The sequence below is a fragment of the Doryrhamphus excisus genome, chromosome 4, assembly GCF_030265055.1.
Source record: "Doryrhamphus excisus isolate RoL2022-K1 chromosome 4, RoL_Dexc_1.0, whole genome shotgun sequence".
Classification (NCBI taxonomy): domain Eukaryota; kingdom Metazoa; phylum Chordata; class Actinopteri; order Syngnathiformes; family Syngnathidae; genus Doryrhamphus; species Doryrhamphus excisus.
Genome location: NC_080469.1, coordinates 11,316,679 through 11,323,213, shown reverse-complemented (window position 1 = coordinate 11,323,213; position 6,535 = coordinate 11,316,679).

Sequence of the window (6,535 nt, the reverse complement as noted above, 5' to 3'; positions counted from 1 at the left end):
ACCTAGCATGTTTTTGGAATGTGGGAGGAAACCGGAGTACCTGGAGAAAACCCACGCATGCACGGGGAGAACATGCAAACTCCACACAGAGATGGCTGAGGGTGGAATTGAACCCTGGTCTCCTAGCTGTGAGGTCTGTGTGCTAACCACTCGTCCGCCGTGCCGCCGTGTCTACATTCAATGACAGTCAAAGTACAACACAGGTACAGGAAGACCTGGGGCCTATTGCACAAAACTGAGATTCTGAAATCCAGAATAAATGATTGAGCTGGGCTGCTGATCGATCACAGAGTCACTGATTCACCATGGCAACGAGGCCGGTATGCTTTCCCCCGCTGGAAGCGTAAATCCTCATAGAGGCTTACGAGGAGGCAAAATATCGAATTAAAAAAGGCAACACCACCCACCCCTTAACAGTGCTACAGTATCTTTCTGAATGTGCTAATCTGTTTTCTGGTGCTTTTTGTCTCCTTTCTCTATTTTGCACTAAAAAAGAAAGTGAAAAGGTGTGAGCTTTTCTTGACATACTCAGACCCCAATTACACGCTGGCAGTGGCAGGCCGAGATCCTCATAGTGTCCTTGGGTTGTGACATTTCCCCGTTTTAGTTTCCTCTTAGATTTAGTGGACTAGAGAGGGGGGTTGCTGAGCAGGCCACTTTATAAATACATCTCCTATAGTGATTACTGTGACCATTCTCTGTGAGAGTAGGCGGGATGGCTTTATCCCCAGAGACATTGTGCTATAGATCAGGGCCCAAATGACTGCTCTAACTTACACTATCAATCTCTGTTATTGCCAGATACTGACGAGTGTTAGAGACTCGTTGTGAGATGCTGTCTAATCAATGACTGCATGGTAAACATAAATAGCTGTCCTTTCCCTGCGAACAGGATAATAGACACTATCATTAGTGATAAGTGGTGAATATGCAGTTACGCAGTCTTAATCTGTGAATTTATTCGTTATTTTTCACTCAGCTGCTTTTACAAAAAGCTCAAAAAAGGACATGAATGACTAAAGTTGTTGAATGATTAAAGTGTATACAATGTATCCATATGCATATAGTAAATGTATGTATGCATGTATTGTTAATAACCAAAGGGCCAGATATGTTCCAGTGGTATTTTAGTAATTTATCATACTGTCAGTCTCTTTCACAGTGCTAATTGCAGTGATTAATCAGTGATGCTCCAGTTGAGTTTTTTTCAAAGTTTTGAAGGAAAAAGACAAAAACATTAATGTCAAATGTTAGTAGTAGTTGCTTAATGGCAGTTAAAATAATTTACCCCCTCCTGTAGACCCCCTCCAACTGTGGCTTTTTACATGTTGGAAAAGTATCAGAAATAAGGAAAAGGTCATCCAGCCTTATTATTTGCTTTGAATGAATGAGGCTTTGTTTTTCCATCGAGGAAACCATCACAGAGTATCGTCTAATGTCTCAAAGCCAGCGAGGCTGGCAGATGGCATGTCACCTATGTGGGCAGTAACCTCTTTCATCTGTTGTTACAGGCTTCCACAAGGGATGTCAAGTCATTAACACACAATGGCACCCCATTCCCATTTCACTAAGACAGTCCAATTTATTTTTATCTTAGACCTTCACAGGCTCTGACCCGCATGCAATCGCAAATAGTCTGAATGCTTAAACGCCAGTAGAGAATGACACCCCCTGTTTCTCTAATGGTTTATCATTGTAAAACCCATGTAGCTTCAATGTGTTGTCAGCTATTAATGACTACATTTTATATTCAGCGTGATGAGTAGAATAGAAAACAGATAGTTGACCGGCCATTGGCACAATATTATACAGTATATTGTCTGACAATCTATCAGTAATCAGTATAAGGTATTTTTAGACCATGTAAAACCACAATTCATTCATCTATTCATTTTCTTAACACTTTTCGCTATCAGGATCACAGGGTTATGCTGGAGCGGCAACACTCTGGACTGGTCGCCAGCTAATCGCAGGGCAAATATAAACAAACAATCGTTCACCCTCACATTCATACCCGTGGACAACTTAGAGTCGGAAAAAAATTAACTAACCTGCATGTTTTTGGAATGTGGGACGAAGGGGAGTACCCCGCAGAAAACCCACCTTTGGGGAGAACATACAAACTCCACACAGATTCGAATCCAGGTCTTCCCCATCTCCAGTGTGCTCCAACGTGCTAGTTGTGTGTGCCACCACAACTGTATATGTCTCACATACATATTTACTCTGATTTTTTTTATATTATTTAATTATTCTACACAGATGATGATATAATTGGGATAAATAATTTTATGGTGACACTGTGGTTGTGTGATTAATAAGTAATACAAGGCATAGGCTTTGGTGCATTGTGTTCCTGACTAGACACAACAATGTTGGCTAATTTTCTTTTGTCCCTACAATGCCAGCAATTTGCATCAAAGGTCAAAACATTTGTACTTCACAAAACACACTTAATGGGAATTCTCATTCATCATTTTCTAGTAGTTGTGTTGCTTGGGCATTAAATAAAAGCTAGAAAATTCCACAGGCCCCTGGCAAATTATTTTAAAATAAATGTTTGGGTGCATTGTCTACTTTTGCCTTGATTTGTGTGAAACAAATGTTGTACTATTTGACGCAAACCTGAATTTAATTTTATATTTGTTTTGCATGGGAAATAAACTGTTCAATAATTATTTTTAGCTCAAGATAGCAAAATTAACATAAGAAAATAATACAAATAAATATCTTTATTTAATAGAAATCGATCCTGCTCAAATTAAAACTGAATAGATTCAGTGTCCAGGTTTTAGGAGTCTCTAACTTTCATCACTATTAGAGTTGTCAGCAGCTACAGGTATTGGTGTTTTATTTAAGACTGGCAACATTTACATTGTACTTTACTTTATTTACCAAGCATATCTCCACTAGTGTTTCCATCGTCTTTATGGTACTTTATTAAAATACAGTTATACAGTAATAAAAAAAGTATCATATATTGTGGCATTCTGCTTTGCAATCATCTTTTTCCCCCTAATTTCTACGACGTTATGTTACTTTGCTCCAGATGAGGCATACCTGTTGCACTCTGTTTATATGCTAGCGGCCCCGCCTCTCCCCACAGAGACAAAACAACTGTATGACTGACAAGCGGTCTCACTTTGTTTGAACGTCCTTTTATGGTACATCGTTTTTCTATAAAGCTGAAGGTGCTGAACTAATACAGAGTGAACACTTCCTACCTATTTGGAAGCAACTGATGATGAAAATACACACACATGCAGATGACAGTATATGGAGGCTGGCAAACTTATGGCGTTATTTTCATTTATAATGTGATTAATTTAGTTATTTATTATTGGAAGATCATTCTTTTCTGAACAAGAAATCTTGTCAAGTTTTAATCTTGTGGTATTTCATGACACCCCTACTTATGTCTAACTATGTCTTACTGATTATGTAAACTATATTGTGTAATACAAGTGTAAAGGTGACTTTAGGGGTATTATTTCATGTCTAGAGGGTTCTAATAAAGTTAAAAGCTATGTTTTAAAGGTTGTGAAAAGGTTTTGGATGCTCTAACTACAAAATATTTGATTTATAAATATTGTTTTTGAAATTGACTTATCGGTATGGACACAATTGGTATGGAACCAACTCACCACGATAAACGAAGGACTGTACTGTATTGTAAATCAGATCCTGTTCAACAGTGATCAACAGTGGGTTAGCCCTAACCTATTGAAACATTTTACAATAGCACGTAGAATGTGTGATCAACAATGGTATACCTTTTTTTATGTTAATTTACCTTTGGTGTTTACCTTAAAGCTAACCCTCTGTCAGGGTCCATTCCTCACAACTGTAATAAAGAACGATACCATTTTGTCTCTATTCAGAGAACGAAAGCCAGCTTGATATCGTTCCAATCTGTGACTACAAACAGTAAACTGGTACTTTGCCAGGAATCCCCTTGTGCTCTGCTTTTCGGGGTGTTTGAACCAACAAACAAGAGCCAATCTCCAAAGAAGGGGGTTTTCTTCTCAAATATGAACAAATAATGTTGATGCCACTGTTAAGGGAATTGTGTCTGCAGACAGGAAGCCGCATAGTGTATGTATTTATGCTGGGTGCAAATATAGTTATGGATTGAACCTGCTTGTAATGGAATTGTTATTCTATGACTAAAGTAAAACAAACAATGCCTCAACATTTGGTCTTTTACTTGAAGCAAATTTAACAGCCTCGACTTCCTCATGACCGTGGAATGTCATAATATCATTTTATGGACTACTGTTGATAGCTCCTGTGATAATGAATGTTTTAAACAGAACTGTAAAATACCAATGGTAAATGTCTGACTTTGGGCGAGAGGCGGGGTACACCCTAGACTGGTTGCCAACCAATCGTAGGGCACATATAGACAAACAACCATCCAGACAGAAAATCAGGAAGGGAGCAAACATTTTTCAACACCACTGTAACTATTCCCACACAGTAGTTGGTCTATAGTTATTAAACATTTGATATATTTCAGACATATATTTGAATAATATAACACAATTTGTTTCTTCATCCTAGCAATTGATTGCAGAAATGGGTTTTCTCACCTTATGGGGGGGGTACTCTTTCCTGAGTGGATCACTATGTGTCTGCATCTAACTAGCTCCAGCTGGTGTCAATCAAGGTTGTGAGTGTGCATGTTCAACGTGTGCAAACAACAGCAAGCTTGATAAGGTTGCCAGGCAACTTGTTTGTGCAAAAATTGAAGAAACAGTGCATCTATTTTTTTAATTCTACAGTACTTTTGTTGTCTAATGTTGTCTAGTCAACTCTAATATGCTCAGGTCCAATTTCTTGTTGCCCCTGAGTCACCTCTGAAAAATTATCCGCTTTCTGGTTTCATTGTTTCTTATTCTTACTGAGGCCTTAAATGAGGCATGGTGTTCCCAGTTTCATGGTACTGTTTCAAAATGGGAAACCAAATGCCCCAAACTAAGGCACAACGACTTAATAGTACACTGTATATGCAGTATTTATAGAGGAGGTGTATATTGTCTTTGAACAAAAGCTAGAAGTAACAAGAGTTAGTTAGAAGTGACCAAAGTATGAAGGGTGGACTATTTGCCTCCATCTTGTCATGAGCCAGAGGGACCATCATGTATCCACATAAGAATGCAGAGCAGGATGCAGGGTTCTGAGGCTCATTAACGCTCTCTGCATGCCGGTATAATTTTTTTGATGCATCCATTAACATATGCAAATAATTTCATTGATATGTTTTTTTTTCTTTTTACCTACGACAGAGGGGGTGCAGATTTTATCGTTTAACAAACCTGCGGCTGAAGAACAAGAATCTTTTCTACCTCACATCTGACATAATTTGTGGTGCCGTTTAATTGTGCCTGTTAGGCGTGATAGCTTTTCCTCATGGGGATTTTTATCACATGCAATTCCTTCTACATGGGAGTTTTTACACTTTTTCATGCGAGTGAAAGGGAAGAAAATTAAGTGGGGCGATGCACAATAGGATTTATCACAATAACAGCTTAGTTTGATGCATTTAATACCCTTTGGATTGCTTTGCTTGTGTAGTCATGGCCAAGGTTTTGAGAATGTCCTTATGGTTACAAAGTTTATACAGTTTTATATTAAAACTCTTTAAAACTGGAGATTCCATCTTTCCACATCTAATGTCCAGTGACAACACTGTCACTTGCTTTTGAAGTGACAGTGAAACACACACAAAAAAGGCCAGCTAAAAGTTGCATCTCATTCACACAACAGCTACTCTGTAAGTCCACAACGCTAGTGTTACATTTTTTTGCACAAAGAGTGTGAAACTCCTTAAGAAGTCATTTTAAAACTAAGGTCACACTTTGTATAATACACCTCGATAAGCAATGATTTATTTGGCCGTATACATAACCTACAAATTTCAAATAGCCTTTGAAGAGATAAGTGAGTCTGCAAAGCGTAGCAATGTACCAATAATTCATCATTAGTCTGACAAGAAAAGAAAAAGGGAATGGTGTTAAGAAGAAAGTTTGATGAAAAGAACCAAGCTTTATATTCATGTTTATTATTACACTTTCCAAGAAGTATTTTACTACAAAATTGCAACATGTTCTTATGATACAGTGCTACAATTCATAACAGGACTAAATGTTTTTTTAAATATATGCTCCTAAAGTCAATTTTTTTGTCTTTGTCGGAATAAATAGAGTCATTTTGTTTTTCTTAGGGGTTGTTTTTCCCAGTCATTTGGATGCGACAACAACTATTGCTGTGTTAGAATCTTGTATCGGGTTTATTGACTTGTTTTTGAGCCATTTCTACTTGCTCATATTTATTTTATTTCCCGGTTAGACTTTGTGTCCATGCCCTGTTTATTTTGCTGTTTGTCCCAAATGTGTCTTTCAAATACTTTGGTGTCACCATAATCACAATAACATCAGATGGTAGTTGTCAGGGGATTGAATTGATTGCAACTGGACTGCGATCGATTCATTACCGTGAGAATACAATGACCTGGATGAATGAGAATATTCAG